Consider the following 27281-nt stretch of genomic DNA (forward strand, 5'->3'; position numbering starts at 1 on the left):
ACAGCAATCCCCACCCTAATACACAATAATATAATTTGACCATTTATTTCCTTTTCTTAATAAGCATATCCAACTTGGAAACAGATGTACTAGCCCTTGGCCTCATACCTCTGCTAGCTTGACTCTCTGATTTCTTGGTAAATAGATAAACATGCCTATAAGATTAAGTGACAAATTCACATCAGCACCCAAAGCTCTTTGATCAATACCACTAATCCGTTAAAGATTACAACAAAGAATCTTAGGTTTCTGTCCCTTCATTCTGGTATTGAATGTGAACTGAAAAATAAGGGACTAAAATGTTTCTAAAATTAAATGAAAAAAGAAAATTACCCTTTGCACATTTTGAAGATAAAGAACCCTCATTAGTGCTTCTGCTAGCCTGGACAGACTGCCTTTGAAAGCAATTTAAGTATAACAAAGTAATTTTCAAATTAGAAAAGGAACGGCAGGTGTATGAAATGAGACTGTAACAGGGGCAGCCACACAGCCAGATCCGAAGTCCCATCTATCTCCTGGATCTGACAACAGTTAATTTGACCAAATGGCAACTGTACCTGAAGGAGAGGCAGCAACAGCTGAATTTAAGCCAAGGCAAACGCCTATTGAGAACTTAGCATAGGATTCAGAGTCCATTGAAGCTGGTGGAAATTTTTCTGTTGACTTCAATTGCCCAAACCTGGCCTTCATTGCTTTGAATAAATGAGAGTTTCTGACTAAGCATCTCCTCTTTCCTAGTGGAAAGAGCCCCTGTGAGAAGCTTCACTGATTTACAAGCTGATGGGACTCTGCTTTAATTTATTTAAAGTTATTTATATGTGTGAGAGTATGCTTGGAGAGTCAGGTTCTGTGGGGATGAAAGTGGAAAGGATGCTTACCAACATGCTGCTAAGGTGACCCAGGTAAGTGTCCCCCACTGTCTGTGACCTGTTAAATAGTTTTGAAAACACTCCTGACTGTTGATAAGAGGCTTGCTTATTGCTTTTGGTTTGCTTGCTTCTGATTTCCTTTTGTGTTCTCATTTGTATTTCCTCCCTCTCCTCTACCATAGTCTTTTGCTTGTTATAATTGAAAACTGATAGGAGAAAGGTAACTTTCTGTAAATGTTCCCTGTGAAATAATGTTTAAAAATGTAGTACTTGATGAGCCTTTGAGCTGACTACTGGGGTTGTTAGATCAAGGTCATAATGAGTTGGTACGTTTGCTTACTACAATATATAGGAGCCTAATGGCAGCTGCAATCATTTACTTTCACTCCCTGGCTCTTCGGGAGTTATTTGTTTGGTTACATGAGTTGTCAACAATAATGCAGATGGGGATGAAACCTGGAGAAATTAACATAAATAGTGTCAACATGCTGTCTTCTGATGTAGTGCCAGTTTCTTTAGAATTCGTTTTATTGCTCTCAATATTTTCTTCTCATCGTCACTACCACAGCATAATTTTAACACTGAAAATTAATTTCGTCTAAATGTACCGTCCTGTTCAATCAGTGATGGAGGGTTCATCCAGTCACTCCCTCCTCCTCACTTTTCCCCACCTACTATGCTATCTGCTGTTTACTGCTTGTTCTCTGGACTTTCACACCCCCAACATTTGAGAAAGACAGAAAAGTGCCATGGTATTTCATTTAGTTTATTTTAACTCTACTCCCTTGGGTTGTGAGAAAGTGAAAATTACTTTGTAAGAAAAGACTTGGCTAACATAAGAGAAGATATCACCAAATGCTGAATCTGAAAATCGAAGCGTAGACAAGGTGCTATTCAAAACTGGTAAAGTCATTCCTTTGATCTTCAGGCATGTTGTTTCATGACCAGCATCTCCTGAACACTGCTGTGCATTTTGAGGCTTTGTTGCTTTCCTTTTTCACCTCTGTTGAATTTACAATACGGTTGCAGGTTTCTGTGGTAGAAAGAATGGCACTTTCATAGGATTCCTGTGGGAAGTTACAGTAGGGTGAACACCACAGGGGAAGGATACGATTGATGTCTTCTCTTGAAAGATACATTTTAATCTAGTTTCTGAGAAGAATTCTGTATCCTGGATGAAGAGAGAGAAGAGAGCTCAGGGTGGGTAATAAAGCTCATAGTTTCCAGCTCTGGGGGCAGGAGGGATGGAAGTAGCACTGGTTTGAATGCAGAGGCTGTACTGTTACCAGGATTTGCTTGTGTCCCTGGCCTGCAGGCATTCATCCAAGGTTTCTCTCTGCCCAGTACATCCATTCCTCTATCTCTGAATTCTTTTGCATTATTACAGTGTCTGTCTGGCTCCTTGGAGTGAGTTCCATCGTGTGAAGTGAAATGGGTAGTAGGGAGATAGGGGGACCAGAGAAGAGATAAAAACTAGGCAAGAAATGTAAAATAAGGGGCTGAAAAAAGGGCACTCCAGAAATACAACCACTCTGTTCTAGTATTTATATCTGCAAATTGCAGCTGCAGAGTCCTACTAGCAGCAGCAGGGCTGTCTTGCTGAGAAAGAGCAGGAGGAGAATCTGGTAGAAGACTGGGCTGTTTTAACTTGGTGGGGAGAGGAACAGGCAACTGCCCCAGGTTGGTGGAGAGCCAAGGGCTGGGGCAGGTGTAACGAGGTACCTGAGAGAGTGGTGGACATTGAGGTCGAATCACATCTACCTGGAGGCTGAAGGTGATGCCAAGCAGTAACAGTGTATGTCTTGGTCTCTGCTATTTTAAGTCCATTTGAGTGCTGAATACCTTTTGACAAAATAAATCATGCTTTGTTTTGAAGATTTTTTTCTGCATCACAACCTTTTAGTAGTGCCTCTCATCTTCCACAAAAAAAACTCTGTTGGAGGCAAGTCTGGCAGGCTGTAGTGGCTATTATCAACCAAGGGGATATGATTGAAAGACCTGTATCGGAGTGGTCCTCAGAGCCTGTGTCAAACAGAAACAGCTTCAGGCAGGTAGCTAAGAGATGTGGTTGAGGGTCTGTCTGACAATCTGAGAAGGGACAGGTGCCTCCTACTAGAAATACTTTAATTTGGAGCGAGTCCAGAGGAGGCCATGAAGGTGATCAGGGGGCTGGAGCACCTGGGATGACAGGCTGAGAGAGCTGGAGTTCTTCAACCTGGAGAAGAGCAGGCTCCGGGGAGACCTTACAGCGGCTTCCAGTGCCTACAGGGGCCGCCAAGAAAGCTGGAGAGGGGCTTCTTACAAGGGCGTGTAGTGATGGGACGAGGGGGAATGGCTTTAAGCTGGAAAAGGGTAGATTTAGATTGGATATAAGGAAGAAATTCTTCAATGTGAGGGTGGCGAGGTGGTGGGCCAGGCTGCCCAGAGCAGCTGTGGGTGCCCCATCCCTGGCAGTGCTCCAGGCCAGGCTGGATGGGGCTGGGAGCAGCCTGGGCTGGGTGGTGGTGGTGTCCCTGCCCAGGGCAGGGGGGTGGAACTGGGTGGATTTTAAGGTCCCTTCCAACATAAAAAATTCTATGCATTTCCTCCCTCCTGTTGATACCTAGTAGAACAAGGAGGATTCATTTGTTATCTATCATTAGTCTGTATTATCATGAACAAACTGCTAACCCAGGCAGCCCCAGACAGATGATTTTGGCACTTAAAATGGGATGTAGGGAGAGTCTTCAAGAAACTTGGATACCTGTCTGCAAATCCTGCAAGATGTCTAAATCCATTTTGATACTGTGCTTTGAATAGCAGCTGGTCTGTATTCTTCAGCTGGACATACTCTGCAGACTTCCTCAGTGCGTGGTAGGAGATATTCAGAAAAATGTTATCCACCAAGGGAACATCAGACCTTTTCTACAGATTTTTCATTCTGAAATATAGATTCTGTATTTTTCACTCTTTGCTTCTAGAAAGTGTGGTAACAGTTCTGATTATCTGAGTAATAATGATACTTGGACTACCATTTGCAGATATAATTGACATAACCAAGAAAATGGAGATGGTAAATATATATATCTCATATGTTATTGCCTTTCAGACTTTTTCACCTATGTGAGCAGGCGACTTTAACATTATGGGTTTGAGCATTTCTCTGCCTGGATTGACTCATTACAAGGGCAGTCATTATGTTCCCTCCAGACAGATTTGCCTCTATATCAATTTAGCATACCTTTAATTACAACAAGGAACCCTTTAAAATTTCATCTGTGTTGTAAGGGTTTTTTTACATTCTAGTCTGAATTCCACCCTGTAACATTAAATTGGACTAATTTACATACAACTGACCTTGCCTGAACCTATACTAATGTTAAAAAAAAAAAACAAAAAAACCCCCAACAAACCCAAACCCAAGCTTAGAGTATAAAGTCAAGCAAGTCAAACACTTAAAAGTCCCAGGATCAAGGACACTTATGAAACTTTAAATCACCCCTTTCCTCGTTCCAGGTGACCTTTGTTTTGCTCAATATAGAGTTCCCACTGAATAAGTAGTGGGTCAGTATTTCTTTTAGACATTGTTCTTCTGTTATTTACTGAGTGCTACTGAAACCTTGCATCCACAAATTAAAGAAAGCATAGTCTCCTGGTGCTTTTGCATGGTCCTTTCAGTGTTGTATCTTGCTGATTTGCAGTTGTTTGTGAATTAATTAACATGGCATCCCTGCAGTTGAGGCAGTGTTGGCCCCTGTGTCAATATGAACTAGGCATAGATTAAAAGTGAGTGCTAATATTGTAAATCCAGTTTGAAGTGACTAGTGTCTAGTTTTGAAAAGCAATGTGTTTTCTGTAGCATGTTATATGTTCAAACTGAGTTTTCTGTTGGTCTCGGTTACAGATGTGATTGTTCAGCTTGTCTGCAAATCAAACCCCAGGTGTCTATGCTTGAATTCATGACCCTATCACTTCAGTGAGGTGGAACTCTTAAAAAATTACAACTTCTACATGCATGATTGTATTATCGGAAGCTGTATGTCTAAGGGAGCTAAACTAAGCTCCTATGTGCATTTCTCGCTGCCATCTTTATTTTTGGAGAACTTGATTTCTACAACCCTAACAATTTCTTTTGACTTAGTGTCTTGTAATGGAATTCTCAGAGGTAGTTTTTCATATGTGTGTACATTATATATCTAAAATGTAAATATTAAAAATTATATGTATACATGCATATAAAATATATATTCACAATTCCACTCCTCTGCATCCCAGCCCAGATTGACTTTGACCTTTTTCCCCTTGAACAAGGCAGAAACACTAATTGTAGAGAAGAGGTAAACTGGCTGCTTTCCATCCAGCTGTGTGATGCTTGTTGACACAAGTATTTGTCTTCTCAAATGAACAGCGGCATAGAAGAATGCTCCAAGCTCTTACTGTGCTGGGGTGCCTCAGGGTTTGCTCAAGAGTGGTCAGGGTGCTGTGTGGATCATGCAAAGTCCACTTAGGCTAAAGGAGCTGTGAGGATATATATAGCTGATAAAGAAGCTATGAAATTCTGATGGGTTTCGAAGTGAGCAAATATTCTCAGAGACTGAAAATGTGGCCAGACTTGAATTAGTTTAATGGTAACAGGAATTTCCTTCTGTGAAATTTCTGCCCCTGCTAAAAATCCAGGTCTCTGCCTCAGAGCATGAAAGTACTAGATAAGGCTGTCCCAAATGTTAACATGCACCAAGTGTATTTTCACCAGACCTCATGCCAAAAAAATGACTCAGCTGCTTTACTCAAGATGAAAAAAAAAGTCAACAAACATCCAAAACTAAATGTCCCATTTGGAAAATTTGAATTGTTTTAATGAGAGAGATTTATTTGCAAGGAAAAACTGGATCTCAAATAGAAAATGCTAAGTATGCTTAACTACAGCCATCGGTCGTTATGAAGCCACTGTAAAGACCTTCCTCTGGGTCAGATACAAAACTTTTAGGTCATATTTGAATACTCCAGTAACATGCAAAAAATTCAGATGTGCCAGTTTTCCTCCTACATTTTTTTTTTTTTAGCAAATAAGACTTCCAGTTACCTGTCCTGTAAGCTTCTGAGAGATTCTGTTTCCTTGTGAACTCAGGTTGGATTAAAGCTTCTCAGCACAGCGATGAATCATGCCAGAAAACAGCCTGGAGTTCTTACTGGCATGCTGGACTTCCCGCATTGCGTTCATCATTCTGCTGGCCTTGGGCTGGTCAGGCCACCACTTCCAACCTTTGCTTCTCCAAACATTTAGTTGCTAAACATGGATGTGTTGAAGCGTGACCTTTTCTTTGCCTTTTTCCTCTGAGCTTGCACAGCTCTTCCCTAGCTATCCAAAATCTGTTTTCTTTGTATATATTACTTAAGGTGATTTGCTTTCATGGTGTACCTGCATCTCCAGAGAAAAATATAAATTAACATTAATTAATATCGGCTTTACATTCTTCCCCCCCACCCCCCCTATGTCACTCCTCCAGGTTTTCTTCCCTTTTAATTGGGAATGTGGTGTAAAGGGCTGATTCTGTAAAGTCTTGCATTTCCCAGTCCCCTTTTATTTCAGGGAGTGTATAACACTTTGCAGGACCTCCACTCAGGTTGGGATTCAGCCATTAGATTACTGAATATTCTTCAAAAGATAACCACAAAGATCTCATTACCTCAAACCCTTTTGAATGAGGCAGCAGGAAATATACCACATGAAGCAATCATGCGTTATTATTTAAATGGCCTAAGATAGATCCTCTTTTTCTTTACTAGCATCTTTGACTTCCCTTCTTCCTGTAGCCAAGCCACAGAAAAATTACATTTTGTAGCATACGTTTGTACATGATGCTCTCATTTGGTTATTTCTTTTCCAAGTGAAAACCACTTTCCTCCCCCACCCTTTTCGAAAAGAAAATTGAATTTCTAGGAACTTAATGTGCAAACTTCACTGTTACATCCTGCAAAACTGAGATTACTAAGTGGAGTCAGAAAAGAAAGCTGTTTTTTTTTAATTATGATCACTTAATTTTAGAAACTTTAGATAGTCATTTGTGGTCTAGTGAATGCAGGGAACTAAATCCAGAGTGAATGCCAGAAGCAACAACTACAGTCCTTTTTTTTCCTAATTGAATTCTTTGTCAATAGGTTCAAATTCAGAAGCCCAAGTTCTTAGTCTCCAAAATTCAGATACTTGGAACATTAAAATGATTAACTCACATTACAAGTATATTTACAATGTTCATGTCAACTGAATAGTGTGACAGGCTATAGAATTCCTTCCTTTATAGTAAGGAAGCAGTAGAGCTGGGATTTTTAGTTTTGTTCTTTCTTTCTTCAGCCTTGAATTGGTAAATGGTAAACATTTTCAGTAGGGGAATGCAGGCAGAGGGGTGATCAGCACTGACAACATGCAGCTGTGGCCTTGCCTCAGCGGCAGTGGGTTGATTGACGTGGATGATGTGCAGCTGTAGCTCGTTCCTGCTAAGTGGTTAAATAGCCCCGAGGAGTGTGGGAGAGGGGGTTGGATGGGGGAGGAGCAACGTGGTCTGACCTCTGGGAGAAGGAGATCTAGCACAGACAGTAGAATCTGACCAAGGGTAAAGCCTTGTGGCAGCCTACTAGTCTGATTGCGCTGCAACAGTTGGTGCCCCGTGTGAGGCTGAGTTGGACTCTGCCTACAACAATTTTCCTCTTAGAGGAAACAATGGAAAATTTCTATTATTTTAATAGATTTCTGAAAAATTGTGAGTGAAAAATTTCCTACTATGTTGGAAAATATTTCTGCAAGCTTATCCATACTAGCTGTTTTTACTTTTACTAGATAAAAAAATCATTAGTTCATAGAAAAATTAAGTGTGTGTGTTTTTTTTAAACTAGGTGATTGCTGTTTGGCAACAAACAGAAAATTAAACTTCAGTAGCTCATGGAAAGCTACTGTATGCATTACAGAGATTAGAGGGAATACTGCTATGTGTATAGCATAACTGTATGGTGTTTTTCAGCTGATTTGTAATGGAAGACTGCAGTGTATAAACACCAAAGTCTGATATAAATGCACTCTATGTTACCAGTATAAAGAACACTTCGATTTGATGATGCCAGCTAACTTGCCTGCTGTACTAGATATAGGCACATAGGGTGTCTGAAACAAAGCTGAGGAAACAACCTAGAGAGACTGCACTTGCTTGCTAGTTTTAATTAGCCATTCTCCTCCCTCTGTTCTCACGCAGGATTTTCATCCTTCAAATATATTTTAAAAATTCATAATGTTTACTGCTTGTTCACACTGCAGGCCATTTGATTTTTTTTTTTTTTATAGTCTTGCTGGAAAAAAACCCCTTATACCCTGTCTTGCATCCCTTGCTGCCTTGGTCTTAGTCCAAGTTGCTTGGTCATTTGTTATATACGTCATAGGAGATCACATATCCTTTGTAGCATTTTTGTTCTCTACTCCCTTGAACTTCTTTATGCCTCAAAGAATTTGCTGCTTTATTTCTTCATAAAGAATATCAGCCTTATTTGTCTACTAAATCACTAGGCTACACAATTCAGTAAATAACTTGTTTTCCTTATGTTATGTCATCTCTATTTCTATACATTCTTTGGATAAAAATGTGGCAGTTCAGGTTTGTCAATATAAAAACATAAGGATTCTTCTGCTAAAGTACCTTTAAAAAGGGAAATTGTACAACATACCTTGACAATTCTCTTTCAAATTTGAAAATGTGTTTCTATGCTTAATGAAATCATGCTTTTAGTGTATATTCCCTGGAGCCAAAGGGGTTTTAATGTGGATGTAGAATGTAGTATTTTTTCCACAGTTCCACATTAGCTGTTGTTGCTCGTTGGTTTACACCTGACTTGTTTCAGCTCCCTGAAGGTATACTGATTGTTAGTTAATGATGGTTAAAATTTCCTGTCCGCTTTGCTTGAATTCCTGGGCAGATCATGTTACACCTTGGCGTGTTGTGTGTGCCTACATGTGCATGATATGTGTTTTCATAATTTTGTGAAAGATGATCTTTGTGTGCCCGAGTACATCTTTCCATTACATTATTTTGAGGCACAACAAACCTTTTGTTCCTTCAGTTCTTGAGAACCATTGTTGTTGTGCAGTAATAACTACATAATAAATACCTAGGCTGACGATGAGCCTGCACTGTGCTGGATGCTCTATAAGCTTACACAAAGAGTTAGTAATTTTAGGTTGCAAATTCTCTGAGAGTAAGAAGTCATATGTAGAAGAGGCTGTATTTAATAGAATATTTTGATCCTCTTTTTATGAATGACAAGAACTGAAGCATTCAGACAAGTGAGTGACTTGCCCAAGGTCAGAAAGGAAACTGGAGCTGCCCACCTCATCTTCCTAGCTGCAGTTTCAGCAACTTAAATGTACACTCTTCCTTCATGTAAGTTCTCAAGTATAGTTCTTTGGTGCTTCAGGCACTTTTCCTGAATAAGAAATTTGTTGAATCTTCCCCCTACTGCTCCTTTCCCCCCCGCAAGCCCCAGTTTGTTTTGAAAAATTAAATATACAGTAAAATTAAAGAAGATGCAATGAAAATGATTTTCCATAAAATGAGTGTGGTAGAAGCAGATGGAAATATAAAAACATTCTGGCTTTGATTCCATGATGATTTGTGACCTCTTTCTTAAAGAGTTTTAGAAGATTATTAAATTGAAGCACAGAAAAAAAATATCAGCTGTTAGAAAGAACTGAATTTTTAGCTAATTTCCAAAAAAATATTTTATAGGGGTAGACCCAGATTAGCAAAAGGAAAGTATCTGAGTACGTATTTTCAAAATGGACTTCCTAATTATTTTTTTCACCTAGTTATATGGTACCCATGAGATGGGTGAAGCAGACCCTTTTCTGGTCTAACATTTCCACATTGACAGGCAATGCGAATAAGAATTTGACTGAGCCAGTGCCCTCTGTCCTCTAGCCTGTCTTCCCTGACCTGTTTTCTTCTTTTATCCTCATTTTTTTTGCATATTATGAAAGAGCAGTCTGGTAGAATTCTAAGGTTTCAGATTATAATCCACTACTACAGGTTATTTGGCTGAGGGATGCGATGATTGTTGCACATGAATAGCAATGCTTTTTTTCAGTACAAATGTAAGGAATTATCTTTACAATTGAGTTATCAGTAAATTCATCACCAAGTAAGCTATTAATGAATTAATAATGTTTATTTTTCCAGAGTATTGTTATTAATTTCCAGTACACAAGGTCATAGTGGGAAGCATCAGTCCCTGCTTGTGGAAAGCCAGAGTAAGATCCAGCTGGTGTGATTTCACTACAGATGATTTTAGCTATTCCTGTAGCTGCAGTGTGTGAGACATGGGGCACTTCCTAATTAAGCTTCTTAATTGTTTATGAAGGTTTATGAAATCTGATGATTTTAGATGTGTGTGGGTGTCTGAAAAGCCTTGCTGTAACATAAAAAATACAGAACAGCAAATAGTATATGTGATGGGGATAATGGTGATTCCTTGGGTTTTGCCGGTGGTTGGGACCAACAAACAGTAATGGTAGCCTTGCTGGTGGCCTCCTGTTCAGTTGTTCCTGTTCCAGCTCTGATCCCTGAGAATAAGGACGTCTGTGCTAATTTCCAGACCTGTTGAGTCTCGAGCCAGTAAAGCACACAGTCTCTTGCATTGGAGCTCCTGATCACGAGCAAAACTACAGCAACCTGTGAACTACTGCACAGGATCAGGCCCTTTGCTCCCAGCCAGTGTGGCAGTGGTCCATGGGTTACCTCATGGTATCGAGGTGTGTGTGGCCATGTTATGGGTGCCCTTATTTAGCCTTTCCATGCTATAGCTTCGTTCAGGATTCCTTGTTGGTCTACGAACTGTCCTTTTAATGTTTTATTTTTTTTCCTCTGTCCCAATTAGTTTGTAAATGGAAGTCTCTTGTTACCGCTAATGTGCTCATTTAATCTTTTTAATTTCTTTTATCACTTCTGCTTATTTTGGGGGGAATTGGGCAGTTCATAATAATTCCTATTAGCGAGGTGATCTAATTATTCACCTGAAAAATTCAACTTTAAAATAATTCACCTCTCTAAAAGGTATTTAGAAGTGTAACTGAGATAAGTGCTTGATTCTGATTCAGTTAAATTCAATAAACATCTATTTATGCAAATCAGTTGGCCTTACAGTTCAGACATTCAATTAATTACAAGATTGATATGTGAAAAATTCACTTGCATAATCGTTAGGTTTCAAATTGCCTTATGGAGAGGGCTGTAACATATTCCCTTTTTATAGATGGAAAAGAGGATTGCAGGAGTGAGGTGATTTACTGATTAAATTAACCTGTGAGACACTGGCAGAACTGGAAGTAGGCAGGTAGTGAGCCTTGCCAAGCCCCATCCATTGCTCTGAGAGTGACCACAAGCTAACTTCAGCTGAAAACTTACCTCAAATAATTACTTATGTAATGCTCCAGTTCAATATATATTATATACGTGATGAGTACTTAGGAGATGGAATTACTCACGCATATGTTATGAAACTGTATATATCACATGGGTTATAATTAAGGATATTTTTTTGAAAATAGAATATTTATTCATTCATGAAAATGAGGATATTTATACTTTATATAACTTTTTAATTTTTTAAAGTTTTTTTTGAAGGTCTAGACATATACTTTGTAGGTAAAATACTTGTAAGAGTTCCCCATCTCAAAACTTTTGGCAGAGTCAGTGGACTTTGTTAGGTTCTGCAGCTAGTGTAAGTGTCAGAAACAGTGTCAAACTATAATTTCCACTCCATTATGGAGAAATTGTAAGTGCAGTATAAATGAAATTAGAACTGGGTGAGAATATATGGCTCCATCATAAATCAGCTGATATTTCAGGTGTAACAAAAAATAAATGTACAGGCAGAATATTGTAATTGAGTCACGTTCAAAAATATTAAAAAGCTTCAAAGTGAATAATTGTTTCTCTTGTGAGTTCCTTCCCAGCATTAAGAGAACACGTGTAATATTGATGTATCGCACCAGTCGTCTGGAATGCTCCTTGCTGCTGGAGTAAACAGAGTCACTTTAATATTTTTGAAGGTTTTTCTACATTGTAAGAAGCATCATGGGAGCTTATTAGGTTCATTAGAATACTGAAGAAATGTTAGCAGCAGTTCTAAGTGCCTCTTTCCTCCAAAACAAATTTTGTTATTTTGAGAGGAAAAAATACAGGCAGCGAGCACTGGAAAGAGACTCATGCTGGACAAGATGAGGAGAAAAAACTGTAGCCACTGTTGATGTTTACAGTTGTGGAATCTTCCGGTAAGCTTTTGAATTTAGCGAGTCTGTGTGTTTTCACTCTTAAAGCTGCATTTTTTCACGTCATATGAAGAAATACCTAGCAAGAGATAAAACACTAATATAAAGTTCTGGTAACAAGATGCAGCTTTCAAATATCTCAGCGGAGAAAGCATTGGGGTGTCTGGGGCATCTGTTGATCTGACAAGTTGTATTCTATACAAACAAAATATATACCTTAAAGAACTGTGTATCTCTCCTCCACTAAGAGTACTGTCCGAAGCTGATGCTTCTTGTCTTCAGACAATGGTAACGTGAAGAGTTATGCTGGTCCAGAGCACAATCTTATTTTATTTAGCAGTTGGGATCCAAGATGAAAGCCTGATCATGCGGCTGCACAAGAAAGCCTTCACATAAGAGAAAGGTCCTCCTGGAATCAGCCTGGATGTGAGAAGCCAGAGTAAGGTTTGAGTCAAAGATGATACATGTGATAAGTATGTGAGGATACTGCTTGTATCTCTATTGGAAGTAAAGGCCCTCTGGAACTGATTTGAAAAATTTTGGACTTTGGCTGACAGCTTGGCACATAAAGGATGGCAGAGAGCATCTAGGTAGACCTGTCTAAGCAGAGTAGTTCTGCGAAACATTGGCCTGAAGGCGATTACTAAGTTTGTAATTTTGAAGGCATTATCCAAGTAGATAGTGAACTAGGAGCAAAAATAGTGACAATGGATGCAACTTTGGAATCACATAGAAAGTTGGAAGAGGGGTAGAAAGTCTCATTTAAAAAGTGGTGAAGGAATGAAAATTGGGAGGTGACAGGGTCACTGGGGAATCAAAGGAAGGCAAAAATTCAAGTGAAAGGCTGGTTGCAGGAGGGAGTCATTCACAAACAAAGCAATGCAAGAATGGAAGATAATTCAAGTTTCAGAGAGTATGTTAAGACAAAGTTAATGGTAGCTAAAAGCTAGGTTGCACTGGGTCTAGTTTGAGTCTGGAAACGAACAACTCTAGTAAGCTGTGGTAGAACAAGAAGGTCAATGAATAGAAAGAAAAGTGATAGACTAAGAAGCAATGGGGCTAGTAAAAATGAAGCTTTCACAGGTTTGTACTGAGAGGGGGTCACTACTGTGTGATAATTACTTGAGGGGGGGAAAAAAAGAAGGAAATGCAGAGTGTGAGGGAGATCAGAAGCTAGGATGGGCAAGCAGATGAGTTAGAGTAACAGAGAAATCTAGGTACCTCTGGCATGGAAAGAGGTAAGGCTTGAGCCTGGTTCTGCAAAGTGAAATATGGTGCCAGCAGAGTTATAAGAATCCCTCCTTCTCCCATTTCCTTCTGTCTGCTAAGGGACATTTAAAAATTGTTGTAGTTGATAGCAGAGTCCAAAGGTGAGAAGTATTGTTAAAAAAGAAGGCTCTGTGTACTACACCAAATGTGGAGTAATAACAATAGCAGAATGCTCAAGCAGGAGCAGTAAAGGAGCAAACCTCAGTCAGCATTGGACAGAGGTTGGTTGCTTCATAAAGAAGCTTATGCAGACAGTAGGACTCTGACCTTCTGATAGTTCATCCTCAATTTCTGAGCTGGTGTTGTGGCTGTTAAAGAAGTTGTGGAACCCGGAAGTGGCTGGGGCTCAGAGCACTTCCAGCCACCCATTTTGTCTTTGAGCACCCAGGATTTCCAGTCCTTGAGAGGGATTTCAGAGTAGTTAATTACATTGGCTTTCTTCTTTTTTTTCTTTTCTTTTTGTTTGTTTGATTTGGTTTGTGGTTGTTTTGGGTTTTTTTGGCATTGTCTTATGTGAGGAGATATGAAGCACAGTAAGATCTGTCCTGTTGCGCCTAACTAGAAAGGAAATCTTTCTCCTCCAGTCATCCTTTATGTGAGTGTTTTGAGTCCTTGTCAGAATGATGTATCCCCAAACAGCATCAGTACTAATGTGGATAGTGAATTCTGAATAGATTTTTATGACACGTATATCAGAGTTTTGAAGATCACTAGGGAAAATATTTCTGCTGACTGCAATTTGATGAAAAGCATACAATGCCCAAAATAGCTCTTGATTTTGGTTGCTGTTGCAGTTACAGGTATCAGAAAAACAAACGGGTAAAGTAAAATGTTTTCTCCTGTTTCATGCATATATGCTAGCTCAACTGTGAGATGTAAATAGCAGTGATTGTCCCTCAAAATAAAAACTTTTCAGAATTAAAAAAATAATAATCCTTTGGAAACCTCCAATAGAATCATTGATTTTGACTGACTGTAGAAGAATTTCTGGAGTAGCTATGACAGTAAATTTGCAAGTCTCTGTGATGCGGGGTTAAAACAAAGCCCTATTGATAGTGCAGAGGCTTTTTATTTCTTTGTCTGCAAAATGGCACAGAACAAATTGAAAGATGCCTTCACAGTAAGACATTTTGTTCTTTGATTTCAGCTTTGATTCTCTTCAAACATGTGGAATTAGCACCTTCATTTAGATGTTCTCAGAAAGAACAGAAAATAGATGAATTTTGTGATTTCAGAGTGGTCCTATGAAAAAAAGATAGTGCAATGTGGGAGAAGGATGGTTTCATTATTTATTCTCAGGTTGGCTTCCTGAACACTGAAATGTTAGTGTTCTTGAAAGACAAGTTGTTCTAGTGGAAATTAATATAAAAATGACATGGTATAGTAATTACTATTGGTAAGTAGTTTGGGGATACATTAACGCAACAAATTTCTGTTTGTAAAAGGCAGCGATTTTTCCAGGTGGACTTGTTCTTTATAGTCTCTGTGCCTCAGTTTTCTTGTCTGTAAAATGGGGATCCTGTACATTAGCTGTTTTTTGGGATTCTTGAGTAATGTGCTATAAAAATGCAAATTTTTGTATTTTTTTCACTTATGGGTTTAAAATTCCTTAAAGCAGTCATAAAGATAACCATTTTAATTTCCCTTTGCCTTTTAATTCAAAGCAAAATAGTCATTCAAAAGATGGTAGTATATGAGGTCAGTTAAGTTCCCTTTATAGTCTGTGTAATTCATTTCTAGAATAGCTGAGTCAACCATTTATAATAGTCCTTAAAGTTCTTAGCAGTAAGCCAGAAAGCCAGTCTTCAGAAAGGTTAAGAAGACCAAAACATGATCTTTCTTGGCGTAGTAGCTGCTCTTGATAAATCTCTTTTCATTTGTAATTTATTGTTTGCACTTGGTGTGCCTCTGCAGCTCCAAGGCTTCTCATCTGCTCGGAATAAGCTTGTTCTTAAGTTTAGGCTGACAACCCAAGTGCTGATGTTATATTTAAGTAATAAAGGAACAGGGACAATTTGGTTTGATCATGTGAATCATGTGAATATCTGCAGATTGAGTAAACTTTCACCACTAGATCTGTGTGTAATGATAAATAAGTGATAGACAGTATCACTTATCTATGGTTACTCTATGTGGGATGCTGGGCTTGGCAGCCCAGCATGGTGCCTATAATGTTCCACCAGTGAAGCTGAACCTATACTGTCAGTTGCCACACACAGATTAAGAAAACATAGCAGAATCCATAGAGTGCCACACTACTATACTGTATAGAACAGTGCTGTGGAGCTCTTATGTCGTACATTTTTATTTGATTTTTGTATTTACCTAGTGCACTGACAGCACATAACAAATAATAGGAAAGTAATACCTGTGGAGATATTATTTTTTATTAGTATAAATAAATAAATTCAATCGGGCGTAATAGTTTCATTTATTGGAGAGACTAAGATTCATTACTTTATTTTTTGGTCATTTAAGTAAATAAATTATATACTGTGTGGCTCATAATCTTCTATGAAAAACTTCTTTGTTTTCTTTCATTCTAGCAATTCATAAACACGTTAAGTAAAATTCTGTATTTAAATAACATTAAAATGGTGACACAAATTAAAGTCACAGCAGCATGAAAAAAGTACAGTCTGCCAAGCTAAATTTGAATGTCCTAATTGTGATTATTTATGTTGCAATCTAAGTGCTGAACACGTTTTTGTAATGAATATGTTTGTAAATTTCCAATGGGATTTAAATTTTTTAAAATACGGAGGTAGTGGGAAAAGAAAAGCTACTATGACTATAACTTTCTTGCTCCTCTGCTGACACAAACAGCTACGCAAACTTTAAAACTGTTATTTTATCAGAATGCATTTAAGGAGTGAAACACAATGGGTGGTGGTGTTGTGGTAAGATAATCACCCCCTGAGGTGTACTGAGACACAGTGTGGCTGATTACCTCTAATCCTGTTGGGATGTAATTATTTCATGGTAACGATATTCTTGGAACTGCCTTACTGCTGTTATCAAATTTCTTTTAGCTTTATATCTAAACACATTAAACAATGACTTTGTCAACTTTGAGGTCCATTGAGATTAACCTATCTTTTCACAATGTTTAATTGGCATTGGCAGTTGAAAGACTTTTTTTTTTTTCCAGTCTAGTTTCAATTTCATTGTAAGATTCCAGCAGAATTGAGAGCAGAACATTAGAAGACTCTGATCCATCCAAACGAAGCTGCAAAGCACAAAGAATTAGGAAATTGGTCTGGCTGGCAAGCAGGGATTCTAAGAAAATTAAAAATAGGTGTGCACTGAAGTTGTATTGGGTCTGCAAGCCTCCTATTTTCAGTACAGGGTAAGATGATATATGGATAGTCTCAGTTATAGAAGCTCACCAGGAAAGGCAGCCTGGAGGTCCTAGCAAGGCCTTGGTGATGGGTTCAAGAGAAAATGCAGCTCCATGCAGGATAGTTTATCTTGCTCTTTGGTGCGTTTTGCAGTCTGTAGTGAGTTTCTTGCTACTGGAGTAGCCAGTAAGCGTTTACAGGACAGCTAGATGAAAGCTAGTGTGTGTGCCTTGGCTGCATGGTAAACATGCCATCAGATTCTGTTGATATAAACATTTGCTAGGTGTTTAAATGAATACATTTGCTTGGTCAAAGTCTGAAGTGTTTGAGCTTTTCCACTTTCCTTCTGATCTATACCCCTGGTCAGCATGGGTCACATACAGAGTGAAAGTGCAGGAGAATGGGAAAACACTGGAGTCCAAACACTGATGTCCACTTCTGCAGTGTTTATTTTTTGTGGCTTGTGAAGGCAGCTCTGATCTCTTCAGCCAAACCCGTTACTCGAAGGGAAGCTGCTCGGTGAGTGGGTATTTGCAGATCAGTTCCCTAACTTTTAACTGGGAGAAGAGGCACATAGTAGAAATTCAGAGTAAAACTTCCATTTCTCTTGCTGTCTTCATCTATCATCAAATCAAGATATTAATTCCAGGAATCCTTGATGTTATATCTGATTTACGTCATCGGAGGGTATACTTAGACCACAGGGCAGACACTTCATAGTTGGGCTTTTGTGCTTGAAGACTTGCAAAAGCATGCCATGGGTTTCCTCCAGCATGTGTGCCTGCCTGTACTGCACACAGAAATCAAGACAAATGGATGAGGAGAGCTCTAACTCCAGTGCTGAACTCAAAAGCTGGGTTGAGGAGCTGGAAACGTTCCCTGTCTTACATCTCAGCCAAAGACACTGCAGCTCTGGAGTCTGTCTTGGTGGTTTGTAAAACTGAAAAATGAATCTAGGAGTTAAAAATGGATTGTGCTGAATTTTGCATTTTCGTGTAAGAGAGGGAGAAGAGCAAGAAATTTGTCAGTGGATAAAGGCGTATTGTTAAGTCATCACATTTTGAAACTATTGAGCCTTTCCTGGAGACGAAGAATTATTCTGCTAAATCCTCTGAGCCCTATTAACTTAAGCAAGGATAAAGAGTTGAAGAGTCCTTTTGGGGCAGAAGAGATTATAGAATGGAACAAAAAGATCCTGAAGCAAAAAATACTAGAAACAGTTATGGGGGAAAAGCTTAGAGTAAGATTCATGCTTTTTTGTTGCATAAATTTATGAAAGAAAGACTCAGGAAACTGAGAAAGTTCGATCACTGTTTATATGCTATGTCTAAAGCAGAGTAGGATCTTTCTACATTATGATAGCAAAAATTCAAATGGTTTGGTTTTATTTGTAATTAGTGTATATGTGAATGTTGGCTTTTAGGGATGATCTTCTTATAAAGAAAGGGGAAAGGACAAGCAAGATTAAATGCTTTCTGGACCTCTGCCCATTCCACAAATCACATTCTCCTCCAGGCTTTTTCAGAAGAACATCTGTGTTTTCTACTGAATGGTTTACTCAAAGATGAGTTACATTCATTTATTTTCTAAAGTAGGGCTTGTTTGCACTCTATTTGGAATAGATTTCTGTCTTATTATACTAAGTAATCCAGATCAGATTATTAGATTAGGACTGAACATGCATAAGTGCTAACAGAGCTGTTATCTATCATGGATGAGTTTCTCTGTGAAGATGACTATTTCCAAAGGGAATAAGCAAGATTTCAGAGTATGTATGTGAATAATAAATTAAGATACAGGTAGTGCATTTTAATAATGAGGAGGTAAAATCATAATTGAGAGGCTCAAAACTGCTGTGATTTAAAGTAGACTTTAATTGATAGAGATTTGCAAGGTACATGACCATTGTGCAAGTTAAGTGTTGAACTGAGAGAACAGAATACTTTTGAAAATTATTTTTGCAAGAGAGGAGGTGTCAGTTTAAATGAATTCAACTCCAGTTCCATCTGGTACAGTTAAATTCTGCCTGAATTCTCTTTGGAGTTTAACTGTTGGTTGGTGGTGGTTTTTTTTTATTCTTACATACAACTTTGATATAAAATCATTGAAATTCTGATCTGAGTCATTGGAGGTGCTTCTTACAGAATATTCTAGCCTTGATAGAAGCCATTTTCATTATAAAATCAATTATTAACTATTTGAAGGAACAGGCATGAAATCCAAAATCACAGGTCTTGGTGGTAACGATAGGATTTTTGCAGATTAAAATGTTGACCTCTTGTTTTGGAGATGGGTTCTGTTTTGTGCCAGTAAGATAGTGAATCTCCTACGACCAAATTTAGGAGTTCACTTTTGATCTGTGGAAGTTTTGTTTGAGAGATGAGACCTTGATCTAATATTTGAGTTTTACTTTAAGTTTGCTGGGTTACTGAAGGAAGAGTAATCAGGTTTAAACGCTGCAACGGCAAACATTTGAGTAATAAATAGAGTAGTGAATAGGAATATTCCTTCTAGGAGTTTAACTGAGCATTCGTTCTCCTTTCTTACCATTGACATAAAAAAGTACTGGAACTTATTGTGGCCACTACGTGATATGGTATGTCTGCTGCCTGCTTCGAAGGGAGAGAAGGCTTTGCCTGAAGTGTGAGTTTGTACTTTTAATGGAGGAGGTGGCTTGTGATCCTGACAAACAGGTGACTGTGTTTCCAAACACCAAAGCGGCTGAGGATTTCTTGGATCCACAGATGTCATCCATATACAACCAGGTCCTATGGTAGTGGGGGAAAGAATGAAATCAAGGAGAGAAATAAATCAGGAGCGGGGGAAAGGCACTGTGACTATTAAAGATGTATCTGTTTCAGAAGCAGAAGAATCTGAAAGCTGCCTTCATAGGTGAAAATGTCAAATTGCACCAGGGTTTAGAAAAGAGAATGAGTGTTCTGCAGGCTGTAGAAAGCAAGCAGATAAATTATATGCAAGGAACAACAGGGACGACAAACAAGCTAACAAAGCAGCAGAAGACCCTTTCAGTAGGGATTTGGCCTATTGAAAACTGCACTTCAACAAACATGACTATAAGGATTTGGGAGGGGAACAGAGGGAAGCACTGATCTGTCCTGATAACTTTCTCAAAAATCCTTTCTCTCCCTTCAGTAGGAGAGGAAAGACAGAAGCACTGTGGGTGAATGCTGCTTAACAGGGCCTGCTACCCGTTTTAGTTACGCTTCATAGCAGATGTTGTACCAGTTTTCCTAGTTCAATTTGCATGTGTGTTTTGATGTGACACATCAAGCAAAAAGGCTTGCTTATGAGGATGAATTGCAATAACAAAGAAGCATTTTGCAGATGTGCTGCAGCTCTAGTTTCAGTGCTGGGGCAGCTTCTTGTACTCTTTTTGTAGTAAGTAGGGAACATCTTCACTTTTGGAAGGACTTGGAGAATTCCAGACCTCCTGCTATCTCTCTTGATCATCATCAGCAGGGACACATGGCTCAGGAGAATATTCAAAATCTCTCTGAATTTTAAAAAGCTGAATGAAGGCTGTACCTCTTGCAAATGAAGAGGGAAAAATTTTATAAAGTGCCGAAACCTCGTTTCTTCAGAAGTTATGAATACAAACATGCACAAGATAAAGAATTACTCTTTCCTTGGGTTTCCAGCACCAGAGTCGGGGATTTTGCTGGAGACCTTAATGATTGCTTTTTAGGCCAATACCTCATTTAGCCTAACTGAAAAGCAAAGGCTTTTAATTTCTAACAGTTATTTATGATGGAGATACCAAACTGAAACCTTGGTCTTGGTAGGCTAAACCCCTTTTCGTTTTCATATGAAAAATGGAAAAAATCTGATGCTTGAATGACTTAATATAGATTGTTAATAAGTGTTGTCTTAGTACTAGATAATCCCTGAGATGTCCAGAGAATTGTTCTTAATTCATGAAGTCAGAGTGCTTGCTTTGGAGAGTTTACTACCTTTGAGCAAGAGTGTTACTATGGTTTAAAACCTGTTGGGCTGGCAGAATCCTTGTTTAAGCCCTGCCTCTACAGCCTTCCTATTAAACTTATGCCTCAGGCTTTCTTCTTATAAAACAGGCAATTATTGAGTTGAGCAGATGTGTATTTATGAAGTACACTGGTGGTACAAGTACCCTGAACACCAATGTGTGGGGATTTTGGGAAGAATACTGGAGTTGCCATATATCTGCAGGAAGGTGATGGCTTGATGGTGCCTAGGTGTCCTGGTGCATCAGTGGAGGAAGCAGGTGAGCTGGCAGGAGCTCCTGGGCTTGACATTACTTGGCTGCCCTTGGAGGTAGCAGCAAAGCAAGTCTCCTTGTAGGCCAGCCAGCAGTGGAGTAATAGGTCCCTTGGAGAATTCTTGTCATCTCTTGTCTGTAATCCATTACCATTTCTTTTTTCCTCATCTTTGGCATCCTGGTCCATATGGCTGGCATGTTGTGGTTCTCATCCTATGAAAATTCTAGTACTCTCAGGGAGCAGGCTGCTCTTATTTTGAGAATATCAGATGGTTATGAAGGGTGAGTTTGAAAAGCACAATTTTAACTGTGCCTTGCATACTTTTTCACTAGGTTATTGTAATCATCATTAGTCAACCTTCAATTATCTGATTGATAGAACCTCTGTGTGTGTAGTATCTCCTATTCAGAAAGAATCTGATTGTTACAAGCTGGGCCCTCGAATCTGTATCTGATGAGCAGACCTCAAATCTTTAACCATCTTGCTGATGTCTAAATAGGCTACTATAATGGTGGATGGAGAGCATATGGACTACGGTGCACTGCAGAACGAAGGGTGTCCTGCTGGCCTCAGCATCAGCTGCTGTAGAGTCCCCAAGGTGGAGGGCAGTATGGTATGCATGCTCGTACCAAATAGCTCTGCTGCACAGATAATGGGGAAGGCAAGGATAATGAAGAGTTAGGGAACTGAAATGTAAGTTCCAGTAGCCCCTTCTTAATTTTAAAGTGGTCTTACAGAAGACTCCAACTGAACAAGCTTTGTATTAGGGTTGGTGATTGGCTTTAGTTCATTAATAATTTAGATGTGGACTTATTATTTATCTCCTCTTAATCTCACTCTCTTTCTTTCTCTTCAAAACAAGATTCTCCCAGGCCAAAGTGAGAGTGCGATCTTTAAAATGTGCTCCTTTTCCAATCTCTAATGCCTTTAAATTCTTTAAGGTAATTTTCACTTCTGTAGTTCACCTGACTCATCACTGTCTTTGCCCCTTTATATCTTTGTCTGCTATTTTCAGACTTCATTTTCTGTTCTTTCATTCCTTTTTTCTTTTTTTTTTTCTTTTTCCCCTTGAGCTTCTGACATCTTTTCCCCAGTTCCTTTCTTAACAGTTTCTCACGAGCCTGGCAGTCAGGATCCTTAATCAGCTGTGATGCGCTAGGCATGTTCTGTGTCTTGCCTTGTGCTGTGGAGACACGGGGGTCTGCAGTGCAGATCAGTGGACCATGCTGAGGATGCGCTGTATTCCCCCCACACCCTGTCCTTGGGCTGAGTTGATATTTAAGAAACTGAAACTCACGGTGTGAAACAAAGGAGTGTTTTCTTTAGCCCAGGAAGATCTTAGCAGGAAGACTTTACACTAGATCTGAACAGAGGACCAGATCCTTAGGTGGGGTAAACCCAGATGATGCTTTGATGATTAGAAGGGAGATGCACTGATTCAGCAGCAGAGGATTGTAGACTGCTGGGTTTTGGCTGCTACCTTTCCAGGCACCTAGCAATTCCAGGGTTTTATTACTTAAAGAGAGAACAGTAGCAAAGAATGCAAAAAACCACCCATACCACCATACTGAAAATAAAGTGTATAAAGCCAGTAGAAGAAAAATGAGTAGCAGAGCAAAAGTGCTACAAAAAGACTGCCAATGATATCCCAGTGAAAAGGACTGAGTCAAGAAATTAATATCTGTACCTCAAACAGTAATTGTAAAAGCATTTTTGATCCCGAACATTAGTTACAGCAAATTGCTACATTCCTGTAGCACATATAAGAAACAAAATATTTTATTTCTGTTCATTTCTCTTCTTTTTTTTGATTGGGTAGAAATGGAAACTTGGAAGCTAGAGGCTGAACTAAATGCTTTTTTCTGTCAGGCACTGTCCGGTTGTGTCTAAATGGAGGAAACAAAGAAAATAGCTTTTCATTTATGTGCAATGTTCTTAGCTCAATTCCTTGGTTTTTTTTCCCTGTGGAACTGTAATCTTTCTTCCTTTGCTATTGCTATTCACAAATTATTTCTTCACGAGGAAAATGTGATGGAGCAGTTGGTTAGGCTGTCTCTGCAGATTAAACTATCTGCAGGTAGGATTCTGGATTGTACAGACTGCATCTCACCTTTATTCTTTTTATTAATTTGAATGCCTTCCTCCTGGAGATGGAACAGTTGCAAAGATATTGCAGGTACTGCAGTCTTCAATAATTTGAAGCCCAAGAAAGGAAGCACCAGTTTTGAACTGTGGTTGTTTTTTTTTTTTTTTTTATGGCTGTGTCAGTATGGGTGCTGGCAAAGGAGCAGCAGGCACCATTTGGAACTGTGTATTTTAGTATGCTGGTATATCCCGGTGGAGAGGATGGAGGGGGTAACACAGATGATGGGTCTTTAGCACCTGAAGTTGCCATTTACTTATTTTAGAGTGCTGTTCTGATCAAAACGGTTCAGAGTTGTCTGTCAAAGTCAGGATTCACGTACAGTTCTGAATTTTCTCAGGTAAAGGAACTCATGCCCCAAATATCTGGGACAAGTCTAAAAATGTCGTCTTTGAACAAATGCTTTGAGGACACAGGGCGTTGCAGGTATGTTAGCTGACAATATGTATTTTGCTGCCTTTTACAATAATGATAACTGAAAATGTCACTGCCATTACATAGTACATCTTATGCTGTTTGTCTAATGCCCTTAAGCATCCTGTCCTGCTAAACAAAACTGCCAATTACTGGGCCTGGGTAATCTTCCCTCAGTGGCTTGATATTTGTGTTTTTAATTGTCAAACCAATTACTGGGGCTTTCTGCTAGAAATGCTAATTTTTTTTTTGTGTTTAGCCAGGGGAAAAAATACTAACCATTTCTAGGAAATTTTTTGAAATATAGGAATCCAAAAATACACATTTAAAACTCAGGGAAAAATGTAAAAAATATTGTATTTATTTGGGCACTATTGTGCATTTTAATCGAAACAGAATTAATATTGTTCATTTCTGGAAATCTCAGCTCAAGTAGGGAATTCAAATTGGTAGTGGAATATTGCAAAAGAACTTGTAAAGGCTTGATGAATGTAACAGCCAGTGTTGAAAATCATTCTTTAGTTTCTTATAAACAGGGTCAATGTAGGTTTACATAGTGTCAGTGTGATTCCTTTTGTGCTGGGCTGTGAAGTCTTTTAGGACACTTTCCCTTGCGCTTAAACTCTGATTCTCAAGGCCGTGTGCTGTTTTAAAGTCACTGTAAATGTGAGCATTTATACTGATTGCGAAGAAGTACCTCTGATCACAAATCTAACCTCTCCAAATGGCTAGAACGATGGGGATGTTGGAAGGCAGTAGCTTGGGGAATATGAGCCAGCTCTTAAAATCAGAGCCAAAAGGTGGGCTCCCCCCCACCCCCCGTCATGAGGTTTAGATTACTTCAGAGCCAGAAACCGTCTCTGGGAAATTTTACTGTATTGTATCTGAAAAGGAAAGCTGCATTCTTCCCACATTATTGTGCTATTTTCTGTTAAAGTATGCAGAACCATTTTCTTTATCAGTCGGTGTTTTCAATTGGTATATACAGAGGGGAAGTAATGGGCTGGGCTCTGTTGGAATAAACTGTTTAGTGTAAATTAATTGTTTCTATGTAATCATGTGCGATCTGACCATGAAGAAAAAATAATGATCATAGTAAGAAGGAGACTTATAACGGAGATAGCCATAATTTGGGCAGGTAAGGTGTTTTGGAGGTGAGCCACAATACTCTGGTACAGACACATGCACTGAGATGGTACCTATGTTACTCACTTGCAACTTGTAAATAGTGTGACCTAGTTGTAAAATAAATCCTTTTTAATGATTACTACTTGCCTGTCTTTTGGGAACAGTCTGTGGCCGTGACTATTTGAGTACCCATCTCAGATGTAACAGGCTTCTTATCTCAGAAATGTGGCATATATATACCCATATATATTCACTGGGGAATATATTTACTTGTACTGAACTGATTTGCAAAACTAGATTTTATCCTGCTTAGCACACATGGGGATTTTTGTTTGGACAAGTGCTTTTTCAGACACACAAAGAAGTTCCATGTAACTTTACCAGAGTTTGTGTTGTGTATACTTGCATGTATATACACACAGGAGCATATCTATATGCATAATATATGTGTGTATATATAGGCACGTTTGCATGTGAATTTGTAAGCTCAAACAGTATTGTTTGCAAATAATTAATAAATGCTAACTATTTACGTACTTGAGTATTTTAAATTGACAATGCGATTGTATGTTTATTGATAGATGACTCTGTTTTCCGACAGATAGCTCTCTTCTGAGCTGCTCAATTTACAATGTCCTTCATCAGCTTTTGTCAGCTGAAATCTTTACAGAGATACTGGGTGCCCATGGTAGGGGTGGCTCCTGGGCTGTACTATCTTCAGAGCCACTTGAGTTCGGAGCTGTTGTAGGCATCCAACAGCCTCGCTCAGGCAGACATCTCCCACCACAGTTTGGCAGGAGCCTGCTGCTCCAGGTGCCTTGTCGTGCCCAGGGAGCTGTGGCATGCCACCAGGCAAACTGGTTCAAGTGCACAGAAGGCACGTGAGTAATTTGATTAAAGTGATGGGTTACAGAAAATCTCTGTTTTACTTATCATTAAAGGGGAAATTCAGGTCCCTTGGCTTGGAAAGGACAGACAGTCTGAACGAGATCAACCTCATGATCCTCTTTGTTCTGGGTGAATAGCATGGGAGAAGATCGCACACTGACTTACATCCTGGATCTACATCTGGTTCTGTGCAAACTTGGCAAACTGGAGGCAGAAGCCCAAAACAAGGAGTGCAATCAGTTAAAGCAGTGGACGTTTGATTTTATTATTGTTCTGTTTGTACCCTGGCTTTCCTGGGAAAGGGAGGGATGATTGTATCCTAAGAAGAGATAAGTTCTCTTGGTTTGGTGGTTTCTGTAGATCTTAAATTTTTCTTACTTTTAAATCTTTTCCACAAAACCTGAGTTTTTTTCCAGCCACAGTTATAATAGTTACAATTAGTTGAAAATTTTCATTCCTCGTTTGTTTGGTTCTTTTTATTAATAAGCACATGTTTTTTTTCAAAATAGTTTGTTTTTTTTTAAACTGGAAAAATACAAAGACGGGGTTCTGTTTCAGCTTTATTTGAAACACTTTGCTATTAACTTATTGCATGGGAGAGGGAGAAGATCAAGTAATTGGTGGGAAGGTTCTGGGATGAAGAATTGTGTGCATGCTGGCATGGAGGCTCATGGAAGTTAAAATAAACACCAGAACAGAAGAAAGTTTGACACTAAGTGATCCCAAATACTGGCAGGACAGAGTTTTGTCCACCTTCGCAGTGTTAAAGGTAGGATGTCATCCTTTCTTATGCCCTTGTGGTGCAACGTAATTAGAGAAAGATAGAATGTAGATAAAGAATGTATAGCTGAATATTATTTTAGTCTCATAGGAGTGTAGATGTTTAAGAACAGTTTGCAAACTGATTAGTTTTAAATCCCTTAGCATGAATAGTTTCTGTATTAAAAAAGAAATGATCCAGGTGGAAAAGATATTGCTGGAGAAATCTACCAGGAATGGAGTGCTACTTCTTCACAGGAATACTTTTGTGGTCAGACCTATTTTGAATACTGTCCTCCAAAAGTATTTTGTAGTGTTGGAAACTACGTAACAAAACTTTTTGTATTTTTTGAATTTTTTAATGTATTGGTTTTTTAAGTGTCCTACTAAATGAACCTTCTGAAGTTCAGTGCAAATGTTAACTGAAATGAACAGCAAGCTTCAGCCTGCCTGTGGCAACAAGAGGAAGATTGCTTCCTTCCCTCAGCTTTCCAGCTATACTATATTTCTGAGAAGACAGTGGTCCAGATTCATCCATGATGGAAGTCTGCTGTCACTGGTGAAACTGCAGCAAGAACAAGTTTGGTCTGGTGTGTGAGAAACCATCACACCTGAATCCCAAGTGTCTTTAGTGTAAGAAATAGCATTATGTTCTCTCCCTGAAGGACAATGGCCCCTCTTGTGCTGTGGTTACTCCCCCATTCCTTGCTCAGTCAATGGCAAGTGTTCAGCAAAAAGTTTACTGCCCACTTCTGCGCTCTTCCCTCTGCTTTTGAGTTCTAAGAGTCCAATACCAGGCTACTGGGGACAGCTCCGTTGGGGCTTTGCCTCCAGTGAGAGGTTTTTGTTTAGCATGTGCATGACTGTAAGAAAAAGTCACGCTGGCTATTTCTGTGCTTGCCGCTTTCTCTCCTGCTGTATAGGAGG

The sequence above is a fragment of the Falco punctatus genome (genome assembly GCF_963210335.1).
Source record: "Falco punctatus genome assembly, chromosome: 8".
Taxonomy (NCBI): domain Eukaryota; kingdom Metazoa; phylum Chordata; class Aves; order Falconiformes; family Falconidae; genus Falco; species Falco punctatus.